Source organism: Ambystoma mexicanum, chromosome 8, assembly GCF_040938575.1.
Source record: "Ambystoma mexicanum isolate Mex_15411 chromosome 8, UKY_AmexF1_1, whole genome shotgun sequence".
In the NCBI taxonomy this organism is placed as follows: Eukaryota; Metazoa; Chordata; class Amphibia; order Caudata; family Ambystomatidae; genus Ambystoma; species Ambystoma mexicanum.
This window is the reverse complement of record NC_090929.1, coordinates 550220966-550243285: the sequence shown is the minus strand read 5'-3', so window position 1 is coordinate 550243285 and position 22320 is coordinate 550220966.

Sequence of the window (22320 nt, the reverse complement as noted above, 5' to 3'; positions counted from 1 at the left end):
TCCGTGCCCAGGCCCAACCGTTCAGGGGGGAGTGTGGCCCTTATCTTCCCTGAGTGGATTCTTGCCACTGTCACTCCTACGCAGACCTACTCCTCTTTTGAATGTCTTGTCTGCCGACTCTCTCTCTCTCCTAGCCATTCCCTTACCGTGGCTACTATCTATCGACCACCTGGTCAAATTTCGTCCTTTCTCTCTTAGTGGGCTGACCTCTCCTCCTCACTCCTGTCCTCAACCACTCAACCCCTCTTTCTTGGTGACTTCAACATCCACCTGGATGCCTCCTGTCCCCCCTCTGGACTCTTTCGTGACCTCTGCGACTCTCTCTCACTCTCTATTGTCCCGTCTGGGCCTACTCATTCTGCAGGGAACACTCTTGATGCTCTGATCTCTTCTGACCTTCCCCTCTCCGTCCCTCACTCCACTCCTCTCTCCTGGAGTGATCACTTTCTCCTATCCTCCCACCTCTCCCTCCCTACCCCACAGGCAAAGCCACTCTCATCACTGCCACCCACCTTCTCGGTCATCCGACCCATGAAGCGCGTGTCAGTTGAGGCTTTCACTGCCACCTTCTTGCCGCCCCCCTACCCCTTCGGCTGAATCCCACCCTGACACAGCCCTCTCCACGCTCCACTCTGCTGTATCTGATACTCTTGATATCCTTGCCCCTGTCATGAGAATCCACCTGAAGCCCAAAGCCAAATGTAACTCCTGGTATGACTCGGATCTCGTCACCCTAAAACGCAAGTGCAGGGTGGCAGAGAGGAAATGGCGTGCTTCATGTTCATCCTCTGACAAACAGGCCTGCCGCCTGCTCCAAAGGCAATACCGTCTCTCCGCTCTCACCAAGAAGAGAGCCCTTATCCAAGCCCGCATCTCTGCGGCATCTAACAATTCGGCCAAACTCTTTAAAATCTGCAAGGAGCTTGCCAACCCTGCTGCAGTCTCTACCTCTCCTGTCCCCTCCCAGGCCCTCTGCACTGCACTGGCCTCTCACTTCATCTCTAAACCTCAGGACATCCTGTCCTCACTCTCCTCCTATCACCTCCCTCCCTCTCTTCCCAGCTCTTTCTCTGGCCCTTCTGCAGCCACCCCTACTCCCTCCTTCTCTGCCTTTCCCCTTTTCTCTGCTGACGAGGTTTCCAGACAAGTCCGATCTATGAAAGTCTCGTCTAAACAGGTTCACCCCTGTTCCTCCAAAACTATCAAGGACTACATCGACTCCCTCGCTCCTGCCCTGGCTGACTTTTGCAACCACTCCTTCACCTCTGGAGTCTTCCCATCCCCCCTTAAGCACTCCCTTGTGCACCCTCTTCTTAAGAAACCCTCTTCCGACCCCTCCTGCCCGGCTAACTATCGCCCAATCTCCATCACTCCCTTCCTGGGCAAGCTCCTGGAGAAACTGGCCATCTCCCAGCTTAACCTCCTTGCTGAATCTGTTGGTAGTCTTCATGACCATCAATCTGGCTTCAGAGCTGCTAGAAGCACGGAAACTGCTCTCCTGAACATCCGTGAGGACCTGCTTTCGAACCTCGACTCCAACACTCTGTGTGTTCTCATTCTGCTCGATCTTTCTTCTGCCTTTGACACTGTCAACCATGCCATCCTGCTCAGCCGTCTCCGTGATAACCTGGGTATCACTGGCCAGGCTCTGGTGTGGCTGACCTCTTTCCTTTCCAATCGACTCTCCCAGGTCCAACTGGGGTCCTTTCTCTCTGACATCTTTTTCTCTACCTGTGGTGTCCCCCAGGGATCTAATCTCTCTCCCTGGCTTTTCACCCAGTATCTGTCACTCCTTGCCCACTGCATCGCCGCTCTCTGCCCCAACTTTCAGTGCTATGCGGACGATACCCAGCTCATTTTCAGGCTACCCTCGGCCTCCTCCTCTCCTTCCCTCATCTCTGACTGTCTGTCTGCTATCCAGGAATGGTGTGCCGCCAATGACCTCCGCCTTAATGCCAGTAAGACTGAGATTCTACTCATCGGCACACCCACTCCCTCCTTCCCTGCAGCTCTCTGGCCAGCCTCTCTTGGCCCTCTTCCTGCTCCTACCTGCAAGGCAAAAAACCTCGGGGTCATCTTCGACTCCAGACTCTCCTTCTCTCCTCATATATCTGACGTCTCTAAGAAGTCACACTATCATCTGCACCTCCTCAGAGGTATTCTTCCCTTCCTCTCCTTCCCCCAGAAGCTCACTGTCTCCCGAGCCCTGGTTCTCTCAAAGCTGGACTACTGTAACAGCCTCTATCTTCATCTGCCTACCTCCACTCTCCGCCCTCTGCAACTCATCCAGAACAGGACTGCGAGACTTGTCCTTGGCCTCAAGCCCAGGGACCGTATTTCTCCAGGACTGAAATCTCTACACTGGGTCCCAGTCGCTGCGAGGATTAAGTTCAAAACCCTCTGCATTGTCCACAAGGCCTTCTGGGGCCTGGGGCCTGAATACCTTCAACTCTCTCTCCCTAAATATCTTCCTTCCCAAGCCCTTCGCTCATCTGTCTCAACGAGCTGGGGGTAGATCTCTCTCCGTGGCAGGGGCTTCCCTCTGGAACAGCCTTCCTGCCTCCCTGAAACTTGAGGAGAACCATCTCCGGTTCCGGAAGCACCTCAAAACCTTCATCTTTGCTTCTGCTTTCTCTCTCCCTCTCCCCTGCTAAATTCTTCACTGAAACTGCACTGAATCTGCAACTGGGCCACTCTCTCTGACCTCGGTCCTTGGCCCAGCCACTCTCCACTTGCACTGCCTCCCTGGCAACCCCTGCAATGCGGGACTGTCTCTGTATCCCTACAGCCCCCGCTCCCCAGCACTTGTCTGCACTTACCTTGCACTTGCCACCAGCTGGCCCTATTATTTATTTTTTATTCTACTTACCCTGTACTGCACTTCCCCCCCTCCCCTTGCACTTTTCCCTCCCCCCTGTCCCTGCACTTGCGCGATCTAAATGACACCTGGCCTAGTAGGATCGTTGTCTGTCTTCCCCTTGTTCCCCCTCCCTGCCTCGTCGCGCCTTGAAACACCTGTGTATAGGCACGTTACAAATGCCATATCATATCACATCATATCAAGTGCAACTTTTCATTTTTAAATGAAAGTGGACATATTAATATATGTTGCAATACCATTAGAACAAATGCATTGTGAACGCTTCATGATACCATCCTGTTTGCATGATCGTTTTTTCCTATGCGCTATTATGTTTCCCCATATTTGACCCATTGGGGTAGAAATATGCACTCCCCCTCCTGTGGCTCTGTCATGCCCAGAATCTATTCCCTCTCCTTTGCTTGGGTCATTAATGTTGTCTGGCAGGCTGGAGCAGCTCCTCAGATTGTTCTCAGCAAAGTCCCCTTAACAGAGTCAGATCTTCTAATGTCACTTGGGAGGGCTTAATGGATCACCCTCTTCTAAAAGGAATTCTTTCTGGGCCTTTAACCAATGTCGCCAACATGTTGAGCAGTCGATCCTGGGTGCAAATAAAGGAAAACATTGTTAATAGGGGAATTACAATTGCACACAGTTCTGCTACCTCTATCCTCCTCCCCCGTGGTCACTGTACCCATGCAGGAAGATCAAAGCAGCGCTGTTGGTCCACAGCACACCCACCGGCATCAGAGCGAAAGCGAGAGAGCAGGAGGGATGGTGCAGAAGACATGAGGGAATGCCAGAAAACCCAGAGACTCAACGCTCTTCCCCGGAGACCCGGAGAAGAGAGTGAAAACCCTGAGTCTCTGGCTTAAACCTGGAGGTTAGGCAGGTAAGAGTGCACCACAAAAGTTAATGTACCTGCTTCAATCGCTGGCTGGCTGGCTTTTAAAAGTGCTCCTGAATTCCGTCCTGCTGCTGGAGGCGTCTCATCGGCTGGCTGGCTGGTATCCAAATGCTAACACCAACATCTGGCGCCCTTTTATGCCCCAAAGCAGTCCAGTGGCGCAAAGGCTGATAACATGGTGACCCCAGGGCACGCAAGTTACTTTCAACGTAAGCACATCAAAGGCAATGCAGCTACTGTTGCTGATGTGAGCAGAGCAGAAAAAGGCCTGGATTGGCAATCCGTGCCCATATGTTGGGAGGGCTTCGTCTCATGCCTGGTGCCGCACCTGCTTGAGGTAGTGGGGGTCTTGCTTGTGAAATCTTCCAACTTTGCAAAATTTTCTTGAAAACGAGCCTCAACCTGAATCTGATGGGTGGCTAGTTGAGCTATGACTGCCTCAATATTGACCATATTTTCAGGAGGGGTAAGAATTCCCTCCTTGGTATTTTCTGACTCAGAGAAGGAAAGGGTCTCAACTTCTCGAGAGAAGGTTTCAAAGTCATCTGACCCTTCCAAGCTTGATTCTGATGAAGGGAAAAATCCTGGTGTATTGATCTCTAAGCCAGATTGACCAGGAACCGGAAGGGGCCTTGCCACCGAAAAAAAAGGTTTGGGAAAAGGTGGGTGTAGGGCACTAGGTCTAATGAAAATGTGGGAGGATCTCCTTTTTAAGACTTTATGGTCCAATTGTTGTATTTGATAGTGGGATACCAGCAGGGTATCTAATAGCACCTGGGTTAAAAAAAGCAAATCCTGTCGACTAACTGGGTCTTAGAGTTGTGAGAACAGATTCTCCTTAATGGTGGCAATTTGATTGGAATCAAGGACTTCAATAATTCTGTTTTCCCCTTCAGGTGGTTTGACAATCAATAGCATTGGTCCGCAACATTTATCAATTGAATCAGATCCGAATCCTGACACCATATGTGAGGAAGAAATGATATCACAAGTATGACACTGACAGACACAAGAGATACAATTTCAAAACCTTTATTCAATTTTAGGGGTTTGGAAAAACTCCTGCTTTGCTGTATAGCTACGATGGGAGTAATCTCTACCATCAAATAATAAAGAAAACACAGTCCTAGTCAGTCTATCTCAAATCAAAATGGCCTATACTAACAAAACCTAAAGCCTGCCCTATCTCGTATACAAAAAGTGTGTAATGGGGGCATATGTTTGCAAAGTAAAATCAGTGTCATAACACAAAGAATCAATGTGGAAGTGTCAGCTCTCCTTCCCACGTTTGACATCACAGAGTAAGGTGGTCCCAGGACACAAGATGATACACTCTGGCTCAGGTTCTCAAATCAAAGGCAGTGAGGAGAGTGAGCACAGGCAGAGCCGGTACCCAGCATGTCACTTGGAAACCTAACAGGCATCAGGATCCATGGCTACCCTTGTGAGTATTTCCTGGAATCCTGGACCATGAATGGCTTTCAGAATTCCCAAATTCCAACCTGATCATGCTATGTTTTGAAAAAATGAAATTAAGCATTGTGTGAATACATTCACATGTCATGATATGTATTCCACACAACCCTAATGCCATATTATTCTGGGGGTGGGGAGTGTAAAATAATGTTCAGCTTATTAATATATTAAACTAACACACAGCCAGTCTGGTGTCTTTGAGAACAATTAATCAGATTACTTAACATTCACTCAACTTTCAGCTAAACCGATTGCAGCTTTTCCGCTGCATTGATCCTGTCTTTCATTTAATAACAATGTTAGCCAGAACAGAGGGAATACCAATGCCGATCTCACTGACTGTTATGACGAAGGCTTTTGACCAAGCAATGGGGAGATTGCATGGAAGTTGACTATTATGAAATGTATCTCTGATATCAGTCAAATACAAAAAAGACAAAAGGGATCTACTACTGCGATGTTTACAATCACCATATACCATGGATGAGGCTTCTCCCTGATCTTGTTCATTGTCTTAGTCGAACCACTGGTGAGTATGATTCATGAGGATGCAAATTTGAATTTGATCTGCTGTCCACCTCCACTGTACCTAGGAAATAATCAATATGCATCACATTTAAATATATTTAAGAGTTGATAATCCAAAATGCATGGACCCCATGAAAATTCAGGAGTTTTTCAATATTGCTGGCTATTGGGTAAATACATCCAGAAAAGTGATTGTGATGGCTCATTCATTTATCATTTCACTGGAACAAGAGTTAATATAGACTGACATCTGAATTCGAAAGGGCAACCTAGAGCAATGTTCATGTGAGCACAGGTATACGCTATCATCTTTTTAAGCCTTTAGTGGTTAATATATAACAACAATTTTGCAAGGAGGGTGGCGCATTCCACTTGCCAGGTACTTTCCTTTTCTTGTACACACCTTTTCCAGCATGTGAATCCATCTACATGAGCTACACTGGGCAGGCGAAGGGCGGTTTCAGATAATATGTGAAAGTAATGCGATCCTTACAGAAGGGTGCTGGGAGCTCTAATAATAAAGATGTGTTAACAAGTAGCCACCATTGTGCAATTTAAGAGACTAATTAAGCCTGAGAGGTTGAGGAACTTAAGCATATTTTGTTAGGGGCAATGGTGCCTTTTGAAGTTGGCCAATTAATGAGATGGGGTGTTAAGTCTTTTTACGACTAAAAGTGTTTATATTGTTATCCTAAATATACAAATATCTGATTGGATAATATAAAAGGAATGCCAATCGCACATGGCCATTTTGCTAGTTTAAGTCAAGAAACCACGCAAGATGTTTGCCATCTCAATGGCAGGATCCCAAAAAACGGTTCCAGCAGTCTGGGAAGACACTAATGAACCCATGCCTGCCAAGCAGAAATGTAGACACATTGGGGCCCAGGCTTCCTTCAGGAAATCCTTAGCCACAGCTGAAAATCCATGCGGGAATCTGAATGGCCCCTTATTTTCCATGCCAACAGATGATATGATTGGTCCAAGCTGAGCAGATGTGGAAAAACCTCTCGGGTATAACAACATCCTGTCTATCAGTGGGAGAAGAAAGGGAATGTCCGAAACACATGCTCAGAAGAATCGGATACAAAGTAGGGCAGGCCAAAATGGAGTGGTCAATAGAATGTCAGCTAACTGTTTTTGTACCTGTTGAAAGACTCTTGCAATGATAAAAATAAGACGGTAAGCTTTATGCCAGCTGATTCCCCAGTCTTGGAATAAAGCATCCGTCGCCAATGCGTCTCGGGTTGGACTTCAACTGAAGAACTGGGGGAGCTGGGAATTTAGTTGGAAAGCAAATAGGTTGATGCTTAGGGGACACCAAATCTCCTGAAGAACCTGGAAGAGTGGAGTAAATAGGCACCATTCACTGGCTTCCCGACAATGATGGAGCATTGCAGGGAGTTTCTTACCAAAATAGCTGATTGTAAAGGACCCTGCAAGAAATTCTAAATAATTGATGTGCAACCCAGACTTCTCTAAGGACTATGGACTTATTTCCAGTCAAGCTGCCTCCACATCTGGCTCCACATCCATCTAAAATGACATCTGATTCTAACATGGAAGAGGCTTCTATTTGTGCAAGCCACCAATTAATTTTCTCACTGGCTTCTTGAGAGATTGGTGTCAGATCTGCATAGGTCACGCCTTTCCTCAGGCCATTGATCTTCATTCAATGCAGCATATGGTAAAATATTGAGCTAAAGAATATTGCCTGGAGACCTATAACAATGGGCAACTGTTGAATAGAAATGACAGGCATCCATAAAAACTATTGCAACTCTCCTTTTATGGTCCTTACCTTGGCCATAGGAAGGGACATGGTTGAAGAGAGAAATCAATATGAAATCCTAAAAACTGTATCTGATGAGATGGTCTTACTTCTAATGTGTTTCCATTTTCAATGAACGCCAGTCCCAGAAGGCAATTCAGGCTTGTCGACAAGTGATTTAGCACCAAATCAATGGAAGGGCCAGGTTCAGAATGTCATCAAGATACATAATCATGCTGACCCCAGGACTTTGCAATTTTGGTGGCACTGGTCTCATCAGCTTTACAAAGCAAAGAAGGCATGTGAACTGAAACACCTTCTGTCCCCAAGCAAACTGGAGCAAGTGGCAATGTGATAAAGAGCTGCTCCTCTTAATATGAAGTCAATGGTTAATCCTTACGTGTCTAGTAGGTCCCTGTGTTCAGGGAATCAGGGAGAGATCAATTGTGTAAACTACAAACGGATGAATGGATTGGGCAGATCCTTCCCCGTTAGAGCTGCTAAGTTCTGGAGCACTCTCCCGATTGCTTTCAGACTGGAGAGAATCAACTTAAAGTTCTGTTGAGCATTGAAGACCATCCTATTTAAGTAAGCATTTGTTACTGCCTCATTTTCACACTATCCTTCATGTGTGTCCCGTTTAATTTTTGTTGTCCCTTGTCTCTATGTTGGTGCCCCGATGCCCGCGGGCTGCGGCACCATATACATTTATATATAAATCAAATACATAAATAAATTGTACATTGGAACTCAAAGGTAAGCATCTTTGAGGTAAGCGTAGCATCCATTCCTCGGGCCAAAAAAATCTCTTGGATATGCTGAGTAATATCCATCTTTAAATGTCTGTATACTAGGAATTTGTTTAAATTTCTGAATCCATTGTCTTTTTTCTCTACCAGGTATAGGATGCTTAAGAAACCTCATGGCAAAAACCAAGTTCTTTCTATGGCATCCTTGCAGAGTACCCCCACCTCCTGAGAGATAATCCTTGCCCCTCCCCCGGGAGAATCATATACTTCTGGGTAAACTAGTCTCAATGGGAACAGAAACAAAATCATCCGGAAGCCTTGCAAGATGTGAACCACCCATGGATCTTGTATAATCTATAACTAGCTTGAGAGGAAGTGTTTTGTCCACCCCCAAAGCTGTCCAGGCCAATTGAATAAAACAATACCCACCTTGAAATCTTCCTGTATGGGGTCTTCTCTAGGGGAAGCATCTGCTGAAGCTCTGCATTCTTTGATGAAAATATGGTAGTGGCTGGTGGTCTGTGATATCCCCCATTACGTGATACTGGCCAGCGTAATCTTCCTCCTTGGTCATTGAAGGGCCCCTCCTACTAGCCCTGGGTAAAACCAGGAAATGATCAAACATTTTCTTAAGTGTAGACTGAGCCTTACCTAGAGAGTAAAAAGTCTACACACACTTGGCAACCTCTTTAATGTAATGGTCCCCAAATAAGGGATTAAGGGGTTGTGTCGCCTCCATATCTCCCAATTTTTGATCAATCTTTAGAAGAACATCCTTGTGCATTTCTGTTGGAATTGCCGAATCTGCATTACATAGAACACATATCATCCCCTCGGCCAAGTTACTCATGGTTGTGGGAGACACCAAGGTACTGTTGTTTGCTGACTTCTGCAATATCCTACATACTCACTAGAGGGCTAATGTGTCCACAAGTGTATCTTGTTAAGATAACCAAGCTTAGTCCATACCCATACTGTGCTGCTACCAAAACTAGCCAGTGTGACGAATCTGGAAAATGTGTCCCTTCTTCCCTAGGGAGAGCCACCCCATTTGATTCAAGGGAGGTTAAGCAAACCCTCTCTAGGGGCTTGGGAAAGTGAGACCTCACTCGGAGTGACTCACCTCCACTGCACAAGGAATCCCATTCCCATGGGGAACTCCTTCTATGTCAGATATTATCTGCCGACATGGAAGTCAGCAATACTGATAATACCCTGTATGTGCTTGGCTCAAGGTAATTCTGAATTTCACACATGTTTAACAACCTGTGGTGAATGTTAAGTCCTCTCTCATTTCACAAGCAAGAATGAAGGGCCAACCACCCTTGAGTGGAAAAGGAGAAACCACTCACAGAGGCGAGGCTCCAATATCAGTACACTGGCAAGGGGCGAAGGTGCGCTGCACAGAAGAGCCGGCTGTGGAGCGGTGAGAGGTGAAAGCCAAAGAGAAAGAGGTGAACGCTGAAGAGAGAAGCCACTGTTGTGGGGACAGAAGCATACTGGGGCTGAGAGCCAAGGCCAACCAAAACAAAGCTTACCTGAAGGCGCAACAACGTTGAGAACGTGGTGGGCTCAACGCCCATGTAAGATTGTTGAAACCAGGAACCGAGGGAGGAGAGAATTCTCCACTCTCAATGAGAGAGCAGAAGGATGAGAGAACGTTACAACAAGTGGAGTATGACAATCTCTTGTATTCAGCCTGGAAGACAAACAGGTGGGGAGGAGTGCTGCCACTGCCAAAGAGTCAATCCCTCACTGGAGCAGACCCTGCAACATGGAAGTGGCACAGGTTGCCCAGGTCGAGGGGGAAAAGAGAGAGCTAAGTGAAGTACAGGGTCACAGAGGACCCAAGAGAAAGCTAAAGAAAGACAAGGGTTACAAGAGCAGGAGAAACTCCTCCAGAATGGTCACAAAAACCACCAAGAGATAAGAGAACAGAAGAAGAAGGGAGCAGTTACAGATACCCCAGAGAGCTAAGTGAAGTAGTAGGACAAAGAAACCAAAGGGAGCAAGAGAGGCCAATAAAGAAAACAAAGAACACACGCAAAGGAAGCCCAAAGGCACCCAAATGCTGAATCTAGAGAGAGCAACTGTGTTTTTTTGTTGAACTAGTGAAACTTGAGGAAGTCTAATTAACTACCAAGAACTGTGAGCTTTGTTGAACTACCTGGAACTGTGAAATAAGGAGAGCTGTTAAAATGAAGAATCCTGAAACCAAGAGAGACTCCTGGAACCCTTTCGGAAATAGTCTTGTATCAAACACTGATTTTTTGTCTAAGTGGTAGGGCCAGTTTAGTGGATAGGCTTAGATGGAGGACTATTTTTCTTTTGACTATTGATGAGCACCTTATTCTGGAGGATCAGACCTAGGGAATTCAGACCACATACAGCAGCTAGCTGTGGTTTGCAACCTGGATTGAATGTGTCTACAGAAATAATCAGAAACATGAAATAGTCAGAAACAGGCCATCAAGAATAATTGTAACTGTTGGATCATGTATACCATTAGGGCAAGGCAACTGCAAGCCAGGGTGATTGGTAAACATCCCAGGATCCTCCAGAATGGTTATATTAGCAGTTGTACCCACAATGTCCTCCTCCACCACCACCACATCATCCTCCTACTCATCAGCAGTGATCCCCTGGTCCGTATAAGGACCAACTATGAAAATGTCCCTTATACATTCCCAATCCACAGATGGTCCCAAAGAAGTTGTATACTTTGCTTTCTAAGAGGGCAATATTGCCTCCTCCTGATTTGAGGTTCAAGTGAGGACATAGCCTATATCATCCAGTGTCAATCTCCCTGGCTACATGTAAACAGGGAAGTAGGTAAGTCATGACACCCATCCACTGTTGCTTCAATGTGCTTCCTTTTTTAAGCCTGAGCTAACAATGCAAGAAGCAAGTCTCTACTATAGACAGTCAGGGAGGGAAGAGTACCACATGCACAAAATATATAAAATATTAGGAGTCAAATCCAGCTGTAAGTGTCACTCTGTAGCTTACACAATCTGCTGCCAGGTAGAATCACGCTATGATCTTAAATAACAAATTGTATTTTGGGTTATAAATGGTCCTGGACCATGCATTTATCACTAATTCCTGAACAAGGCCCTCAGTGAGTGAGCAAGCACGTCCTGCAGTAAAGACACTGGCAGAGGTTTCTGCATTTGCACACTGCTTTGGCTTGAGCATTTTCAGTAAACAGAATGTGCTGCTTGGTAGAACCATTGTGCAAAATCTTAAACACTTTCCAAAGTGAAGATTAGCTATCTGTAGCCACAACATGACAACATTCTTAACCATCACCATCACAAGGGGGGCGCTGTTGCGCACATCTAAGATGGGCGCCTAGTCCCAGAGCTCCGGCTTCTATAAATCCTTCAAGATACGCATCCTCTCTCAGGGCCGTCCGCGGAACAAACGAAGCACGCCGTTCTGTGGCGTAAGACTGTGGGCACATACTGAGAACCGCGTTGAAGATACACCGTCCTGAAGATCCTGCGGACGGAGGCTGAGACATTGGCCACCCGCGAGTTCCAGGCGATCTTCCCCTGGAGCCGTGGGGGGAGGGGCCGGATCGAGTTGGAGAGGCCGCGCTTCGACCAAACTCCTTGATGTGATTGGACTATCGCTACCGGCTGATGTGAGGGTCCCACATCGGTATATATCGCTGCCGCGTGGTGGGCGCGGCGGACGCGGTGGTCCCCCGGCCAACGGCCGCGTGGTGTGCCGCCGTCGTGCTCCGACCCCCGTGCCTGTGGAGCTGCCCTTGGCCCCCCTGATATCTCCTGCTGGTGGAGTGCCCCTCCACGTGTGGACGGACGTTAAGAACAAGTAAGAACAAGTGGGGCAACGCACGAGGAGGGAGGATCTGCTGAGGAGAGGACATTTTATCCGGCTACAGCCCTCCCTTAAACGCCTCTCCTGCACGATAAGGGGGTCTCAGCTCACTACCAACCCTGTATAGAGTCCGAGCCATACGTTGGGGCGGACGGGGTGGAGGGTGCTGGAAGACGCGGTCTACTTGAGTCTACACATGGGCCGATACGAGCAGAAGGGAGCACGCCCCAAGAAAACAGGCCCAATGGACTCCTTTGCCAATTCCCAGCCCAGCGGGTCCGCGGCGCCCCCGTCGCAGCAAGAGGACAGTCACCCTGAGTTGCCAATGGAGGAGAGGGTGGACCGATTGATGGCCATGGTTCAGAACAGCTTCCTAGCAGTGAACACTAAATTGGATGACATAGGGGCAACAATTAGCTCCTTGAAGGCGAGGGTGGACAAGGAAAGCACACGGATTACTGAGGCCGAAGGCAGGATCGCTATCAATGAAGACTCGATACAACAACATGGGCGCGATATTGCCCAGCTGAAGGGGGACCTCCGGAAAACCCTTGACAAATGCGAGGATTTGGAATCCCGTTCTAGGAGGAACAATATCCGTCTGGTTGGGGTGGCTGAAACCTTTGGCAAAGGGTCCATGGAACGTCAGGTAGAGGCCCTTCTGAAGGAACTCCTGGGTTCCGACTCCTTTTCGGACCATTTCCTTGTGGAGCGAGCACACCGTACATCAGCACCTCCGCCCAGGCCTGGAGCCCCACCTCGTACAATAATTGCCCGTCTTCTCAATTATAGGGACAGAGACGCTATCCTGCGGATATCCAGGGAGAAGGGCACCCTATTCTATGAAAACAACAGAAACCACGTATATCCGGACTTTTCTACCAATGTGCAATCACTCAGGAGATCTTATGAGCCCGTCAAGAGACAACTGAGACTCCGCCAGGTCCCGTACTCCCTTGTCTACCCGGCGAAAATGAGGATTCAACATGGAGGCAGGGCTCATTTTTTTGAAAATCCAACCGAAGCCAAGCTCTACGTGGAAGCCTCCATCCGTCTACCAACCCGGGATCGGGCCGGGAACCAGAACCTGCCACCCCGGGGCACGGTGGAACCCGACGACCCCGCTGGTTGATACCCTTTTTCTTTTGATGCCACACTGCTATAAAGTTTTAAATTGAAGCCCGCAGGGTGGCCCTGAAGGTAAATATTTGTTGGAATGGAGCCGTGCAGACTTCCTGGGTCGGCGGTCGTACGAGTGCAGCACACACCACCAGGAGTGTTCCTAGGTTATGGTTTTAGGGGTACATCGTCCAGTTGGGGTTGATGATGCGGGAGGGGGTTGGGAGTGGAATAGGGTGTTGCCGTCCGAAATACCGGGCTTGTTGGGGGAACCCATGTTTAGGGTTGTTATAGCGGTTAAAATAGAGAGCGGTTTTGCAGCAGGATACCCATTCTCCCCGCGACAGAGGCGGGAGCATGGATGTATGCCTACTCTCAGGTGCGACCATGACACAGGTTAATAAGGGCTTGAGTGTTAAGCTCCTTTCCTGGAACATCCGGGGGTTAAATAACCCGATTAAGGCAAGGAAGATCACGGCGTACATCACACGTCACAACCCTCACATTCTTTTTATGCAGAAGACACACGCGCTTGGGCAGGTCAATAATAAACTCTTACCGAGGTGGGGGTCACACAGATACTATACAGAATACTCAGCACAATCCAGAGGAGTGTTGACTCTCATACACCCCAAATTGTGTTTCAAATATCAGTCCAGCAAAATAGACCCACAGGGTAGATACGTACTGGTGTGGGGTGAATTGGCGGGGCACCAAGTGCTTCTGATTAATACCTACGGTCCCAATTTAGATGACCCACAGTTTTATTGTACAATACTGGATATGCTATCATCATCTGGGGAGACACAAATACTCCAGGGTGGCGATTTCAACATGATACTGGACCAATCCCTGGATCGTTCATCGACTATCCCCAGAACCCCCGCCAAGGCCGCACTGGTGGTAACACAATTGATGGAACAGATGGTTATGGTGGACGCATGGCGTGCATTACACCCAAGCGAGAAGAAATACACCTTTTACTCGTCGGTGCACTACTCCCACTCGCGCATTGACTATTGGATCGTCAGTCAATCCCTATCTGGGGCGATCTCCCAATGTGATATACATCCCCGTACCCTTTCGGATCACTCGCCGGTATCGCTTGACATTAACTTTAGCAACGTATCCCCCCCGGCGAGAAGATGGAGGATGCCCCCTGCAATCCTAAGAGACCCCAACATATGTGAATCATTGCATGTAGAGATTGTGGAGTTCTTAGAACTAAACGAGGGTTCTGTTGCCACCTATGCCACACTGTGGGATGCATTCAAGGCCTGGGTCCGGGGAGCCATCCTAGGCAAGTTGACTGGTATGTTGAAGTCGGTACGTGAGGAATTGGGGGTGGCCGAGACGAAAATTGACCTGTTACAGACCGAGTACAGCATCACACAGGATAAGGGAACCGTGGCGCAAATACATACCACGTTAAAAGAATTCCACAAGTTAGCCCATAGAGAAGTTCTTTATATGGCTGCTCCAGCCAAAGCCCGACGATACGAGGAAAGCAATAAGGCTGGGAGATTCCTGGCCAACATGTTTAGAACTGATAGGCACCACAACCCGATCCCGAGCATACAGACATCGACTGGGGGGACGGTGAACAAAGACCGAGACATTAATTCTGCTTTTACTGAGTTCTACTCCTCCCTCTATTCCAACCACGATAAAAAAAACAAAGAGGATACGTTTTAATATCTGGATAACCTCGACCTTCCTACATTAACTGCCGAAACCCGTGATATACTAGACATGCCAATCACATCAGAGGAGATTGCAGAGGCCATAAAAACTCTATCGAGCGGCCGTTCCCCCGGCTCGGACGGCCTTCCCGCGAATACAAGGAATTCTCTAATGAATTAGCCCCGATACTGCTGAAAGTGTGGGAGGAGGCAATGAGCCTGCAGGTTCTCCCGGAATCGATGCGAGAAGCAATCATCACCGTCCTTTTGAAACCCCGTAGACCGCCACAAGACATGGCGTCCTATCGACCCCTGTCTTTAATTAACACTGACGCAAAAATCTTTGCAAAAGTGCTGGCAACCAAACTCCTGCCATACATGCCGATCCTGGTTCATCCCAACCAGGCCGGCTTTATACCAGCCAGATCCACGGCTCTCAACCTAAAACACCTATTCAATGTTATGGCACAGATAGACCCAGATGCCAAGGCGGCCGTGGTCGCATTAGACGCCGAGAAGGCCTTTGACTCTGTTTCCTGGGCATACCTCTTCCTGGTGCTGGAGCGGTTTTGGCTCGGCCAGTACTATATCAACTGTGTCCGATTATTATATACACGACCGACAGCTAAGGTCCTGACAAACACCACTCTCTCCCCGTCATTCCACCTACACAGGGGAACCAGGCAGGGATGTCCCTTCTCACCCATACTTTTCGCTCTGACCATTGAACCAATGGCGGAATTCATACGTCAAAACCACTCACACAGAGGTCTTAGGATGACCGGCCCCCCTCAGATAATATCACTTTACGCTGACGACACCTTACTATATGTCAGTGACCCCAAAGAAAACGTGCAACACATCATGGCCGACATACATAAATTCTCAGAACACTCAGGTTATAGAATTAATATACCGAAGTCAGAAATATTTCCCCTTACTGACGGCATGGGAGACCTAGCTGAAATAGAGGGATTTAGACATGCCCCCACCAAGGTACGTTACTTAGGGATAATGGTCGCCAGAGATAAAACCCTGTTATACACGCATAACCATGGGGAACTGTTGTCAACCCTTTTGACCAAATTTCAGATGTGGGCTGGCCTTACACTATCCCTGTATGGCAGAGTTGCGCTACTTAAAATGGTGGTTCTCCCCAAGCTCCTATATTACTTCAATAACATCCCACTTTGGCCTGGTAAACTTAAATCACTCGCCTCCTCGTTTATTTGGAATGGGAAAACTGCCAGGATGGGTTGAGATAAGATGGTTGAGCCTTTCGTACAGGGAGGCATCGCGGCACCAGACTTCGAGCTTTGTTATTTATGCTAAAAAGCACAATTTGCAAAACATTGGTTCGACCAAGAGGACACTGCCCCCCACATATTGATCGAAAAGCACTCTGTTCGCCCAAACAACATACGCTCAGTCCTTCTTAATCCAAGCTATGGAGACATATGCCCGTTCGATCCGGTATACACGACCACTCATGCTTGGGCCAGACTTTACAAGAGGCTAGGACTGGAATCCCCCTACGACCCGGAAGTCCCCCTGTGGGACTTCTCCAGCATTTCCCCCACATTATACCGAGCCCTCCAGCAATCCTGGGACCCTAACAAGCTTTTCACACTACACGACATGTTCCCAGATGGTGAGTTCTGTGACCTCACGACCTTTACTGAAGCGGTGGGGAGGGGCCAACTTAAACGCCTTCAATATTACAGGATGAGGGCTGCTTTCTCTGCGAAGTGGCCGACATTTCCACAAGAACCCCAATCCCATGCATGCATTAGGTCAATAGTGTCAATGGACGGTCAAAGCAAGGGGGTCTCTATGCTATATTCATTGGTGCAGACCCACTCCCCATCGCGCAATACGTTGAGAGAAATCTGGGAGCGAGACGTGGGCACTCAAATAGATGAGGTCCGCTGGGCCCGGTACTGTCAGCTTACTCGATCAGTGTCCATGAATGCTGGGCTCCGGCTGATTCAGTTCAAAGTTTTAAACCAATTACACTATTCCCCGGCCAGATTAGCTAAATTTGTTCTGGAAGGAAGTTGCGAAGCTCCTTGAAGATATCACAGCCATCCCGGCGACTCTCTCCCCCTTGAAATACCTGCTGGGCGATATAGGCAAAGTGAAGGAAACCACAAGGCGATTATTTAACATTTTTTGTATTATTGCCAAACGTTGTATTCTTAAATGTTGGAAGTCCTCCACCGCCCCAACCAGAGCCACTTTCTTAAAAGACCTTTGTATGGTAAATGATGACGAGGAATTATTTGTATTGTCGGTTCCGGCACCATGTCGCCCCAAAGATATCTGGCCATTGCTACGCTTCTACCTGTGCGGCCTGGACTCAGACCCTGATGTAACACCCGGGTCCTCGCCTTGACTTGCAATGTCTACTACTCTTGTACTGGTTGCTCTCATGTCTGTGATCTGTGATGTCTTCCTCTTCCCCCCCCTCCTTTAAATTGAAGGCTGTAAAATAATCAAGCTATGTTCTGACATGTTTATATTGTATCTTGCTGCTGACCTACTCTCTCAATAAAAATATGTTTTAAAAAAAAACCATCACCATCACAGCAAAATGTAATACCCACAAATACTTAGCTGTGTTCCCCTGCAGCGGCCAGAAAAGAGTTAGGAGCATTCTTATGGAAAAGGGACACTAAATAGGGACTTCTTCACAAAAATGAGGAAACATGGAACTTGTAGTTCGTTGATGAAAAGAAGCATTTTGTCACTTAATAACGTTGCCACTCAATTATGTTGGCGTAAGTCTGGTGCAGCAACAGACCTATCCGTCCTGTCTTCTCTCCACTCTACTTACAACTCTCTGCTTCTCTCCTCTAAGCACAATATTTCCACTCTCTCTTTACCTCACTTTGCTCTCTTTTCCAGAACCTGGAACACACTCTTTCCCCTGCTCCTCTTGATACCTCATCATCCTATCCCCATTCAGCATTTGACTTTGCCAACTACTTGACTTCTAAAACCTCCCTACTCCGATGCTCTATTTCCTCTGCCCCTTCTTTTCCCACAAACTGATCTAGTCCTTCTCTTCTTCAGTGATGTCTACATTTCACCCTCTCTCTGATGTAGATATTTCCTTTGTCCTTGCTGGGGCTCATCCTACTTCTTCCCCTGATGATCCTCTTCCTTCTCCCCTAATACTGCTGGTTTACTTGACACTCCTCTCCTATATCACTGCCCTCCTCAATATTTCACTTTCCTCTTTTACTGTACCATACCATTTCAAGCATGCGTCAATCCTCTCTATTTAGAATAAATCTATGCTTGATCCCTCATTGCCTTCTAATTTCCACCCCATCTCTCTCCTTCCCTTTCTCTCCAAGTACAGTGAGTATTCCCAAGTTTCCTCTTTTATTAATTTTCACACTCCTCCTTTCCAGTCTGGTTTTAGGCTATGTCACTCCACGGAATCTGCTCTTTTGTCTGTTACTAACACACTTTCCACACGTGGCTATTTAAAACTCTCTACTCTTCTTGTTCTTGTAGATCTATTGGATGCATTTAATAAAATCAACCATACCATTCCTCTCTCTTATCTTGCTGAACGTGGCTTCCATGATTCGGTTCTCAACTAGTTTCATTCTTATGTCTCACGACGCACCTTCTCTGTTTCCTGGGCTGGTCACTCCTCCTCCACTTTGCCCCTCTTACACAGTGTTCCTCATGACTCGGTTATACACCTCTCCTCTTGGCTCTATTATCTTGTCTTTTGGGTTTTCTTACCACCTCTACATGGATGACTCGCAAATCTTTCTATCTTTCACTTATTTTAAAGATTCTAATCACTCTTCCTTATCTGCCTGTCTTCTGCCATTCAGTCATGGATTTGCTCCAACTATCTCCATCTGAATCTCTCAAAAACTGAAGATCTTTTCTTCCCTGCTTCCTCTATTTCCCTCCCTCTTCTTCCTCCCTCAGTTTCCTTTCCCCCCCTCTACCATTTATATCTCTCCCTCGGCATATCTCCTCTATCTCTCTCTCCTGTCACTATCAATTAATAAATGTTCAAAAAGCATGCTGGTTCTTTACTTTTTTTCCGCTAATGAATTCCTTTTCTCCTCGTGTGTTTTCTCCAGACTTGTTCTACTGCTCTTCTCTCCCAGTGTCTCACCTTGCTCCCTTTGATCTATTTGAACCCCCTACTGTGCCTGTGCCAACACGCTCAGCTGGCTACCGAGAGTCTCAGAAGCCTAGAATGACAGACCTATGGACTGTGCGTCTTAGGAAATCTAACATGCCACCTTTGGAGAATGAAGACATCAAGGCCCTAGTGTTGGACAATCAGAACTTTGTTATTTCTAATGTCCCCACATCAGCTAAGAATGAACCAAGAGAGGCACTCTGTAATAAAGTCCTTGCCTGGCTACACGCAAGAACGGGGCCAGGCGGAGTGCCTTCCTCTGACCTGAAACTCTTGCGCAGAATTGACTTGGCCAATTGGTGTCCCAAGGGAATAGTGACTGTATCCTGGTAGGATGTGTAGCTGACACCCTGCCCATGTATCTGAAACTTTGTAAATATCTGCCTATGGACTCTACCAATCTCAAGCTTATTGGCTGATTTTGTTTCCCATTTGCAGTAGCAACTGGATGTGCCTTGTTCCAATGGGTTCCTCAATTTTCTTTTAAGATTTGCATTGTGCTACTTAATTATTTCCCTAATGCCTCTCTCTCTATATATTTCCCCTGATGTTCTCTTTTGGGCTGTTCTAATGTATTTTTTCTGTTTATTTATTCCATTTATGTTGTTTGTAAGTTTTTGTTTTTGTGTAGCGCTCTAAGGCCTATGGGTTAGTAGCGCTTTATAAGAATAAAAATCAAATCAAATCAAATCAAATCATTTATCATTCATCAATTTGGGTACTTTGCAATCTTTGCCCCCGCAACTTTATCACTTCCACTTTGCACTCTCTACACTGGCTCTCTTTGAAACTCGCTTACTTTTCAACTTCCTTTGTATCGTTTTTAAGTGCCTCTATGGCCTTGCTCCACCATATCTCTCTTCTTTAATCAATTACTTCTGTCCATTCCACTCGCTCCACTCCCAAATCTTTTTATTTTCATAGTTGTTTCTGGTGCCTTCCACTCTTTTGCTTTTCTTTCTCCAAAAAATTGGAACTGTCTTCCTCTCTTTAGTTGCGTTCCATAGCCTCCTCCCTGCCTCCCTTCCCCTCTTTAAGTCCTGATTTAAACCTCACTTTCTTTAACACTAATCTATTGGCTTTGGTATGACTTGCTCATTGTACCATTGGTTACTTTGTTCGGTACTCAGGTGTCAAGCACTATAAAATTACAATACAAATAAAAAATAAAACAAATAATGCATTATTTGACAATAATGTCTTTCAGCGATATATAACAATACAACGAAATACATATTGAAATAATTAATTGAATGTTAGCTAAGAAATGTTGTGTTAATTAAATTAATTCTTGCTGCTCTTGAAAAAAAAATGGATTGTTCTGCATAATAGGACGCCTCCCGATCCCTGCCATTAAATTAGTCCCTGCAAACCATAAATGGTATCTTTAGTATTTTAAAGATCTCCAATTTGTGAAATCATAAAGATAACCAGGTAATATGCAGCATTTCTACCTGGCATTCACTGTTACCAATTGCATACATTGTATATCACCATGAAAGTCATGAGTCTTAGAATTTTCTGAGAATGGAAGGCAGCTGGAAGCACATGTTTTGGTTACATCTGAAAAATTACTGCTGTCATCAACGGCATTATTACCTCAGACTCGGCATGCTTATAGGAGCTCCCACACAGTTAATTAAGGACTGTTGAAATAATAGACAAATTGTAATCTTTTAGGGTCTTTGTGAGCAGCTTAATCGCAAATTATTGGATTTATTATTGAATGGTGCAAAGGACTGAACGAAAGATATGTATTATATCTGTTACGTTCAGGAAGGTAGATTCTTGCAAATTAGGAGTACAGTTACGCTATCTTTTGAGAATTCCAATAGGAGACTCCATACATAACATTTTAGCTTGATTTGGTTAAAAGTGTAAATTATACTCATGGACAGATCGTAATGATTTACACAGATGGTTAGAGGATTTGTTTTTTGTACCTGTTGGTGTACTGAAAAAAATAAACTAATAAACATTTAACAGCACATTATTTAAAATAACACATTTAAAGCTTGGGTATTAAGTCCAGTGGTGAAAGTCCGCAGCAACATCTCAGGAGCGGAGTGCCCCTACTTTTTTTTCTTTTTCTTTTATAAACTTTTTTTTTTTTTCAGAGAGAGTTACATCAAAGCAGAGCCACGACACAGACAACACATCAATTCACCAGATACAATTGTGATGTACATTTGCAAATTTCACAGTCGACATAATAGGTCAGTATCATTGTCCGATAGCATATTACATAGAGTCGGAACAGGGCCCAAATATGTTTAGGTCGACAGGTTGGCGAAACGGTCAATGTGAATTGTTACTCACATTCATTCACCATCGAAAGGTCCTTAAGGAAGTCTTCCCTACTGATTCCATTAACGGACCACTACTTTTATTTTTTAATGTTAACAGTTCCATTACTTTGAACAACAACTGTCACCATTGTGTGAACAGCCCGTTTTGAAGTTAAGATATGCCTCTTCATTTTTCCAAACTCTATCTGGCTTCATCTAAAATATCGGAAGCTTGAGGAGGTTCTGCTAATATTAATATATAATCGCTCACAGAACCCATTTATACTGATTTTTGGATAACGTGTCAAGTTCTTATCTCAGGTCAAATGTTTGGAGTGTTGCAGTTGGTAACCGTCCAGGGCATTTCTACAGGATTTTATTTTCACATTAGGTGACTACATGGGATTTGCCATTCCATGTCCCTGGAAAGGTGTGCAGTTATAGTAGGATCCTTAGTGACTACTCACTTGGACTACTCTAATGCACTCTTGTCGGAGACAGCAAGACCAGAGAGTATTCATATCTTGGACTCTGTCAGGTCAGATAAAGGAGTTTCAATTCTGGGATCCAGGCTCAGCAATAAATTACCAAATTCAATTCATGACAGCACACATTTTTCTAGTGCCAGGCCCCTGTAGAAGCAGCTGCTTTTCAGGTGGTTGTTCGGGTAGCTGCTATGTATGGGTGTCAGCAGAGATAAGATCAGCGAGCGGAGCAGATTGATTTTGCAAGGCAATATATACATTTTCCAACGGACTGACCAACTGAGAGACATTTATGAAAACCAATACTGAAACCTCCTTCTTTTGCCTGTTCCGCCCACTTGGCTCTCCACCTGGCCCATCCACAACCCCTTGAAACATGTCTTGTATCTTGCTCCCTCCTGCCTACGCTGTACCCTGCCGGAGTCGCAG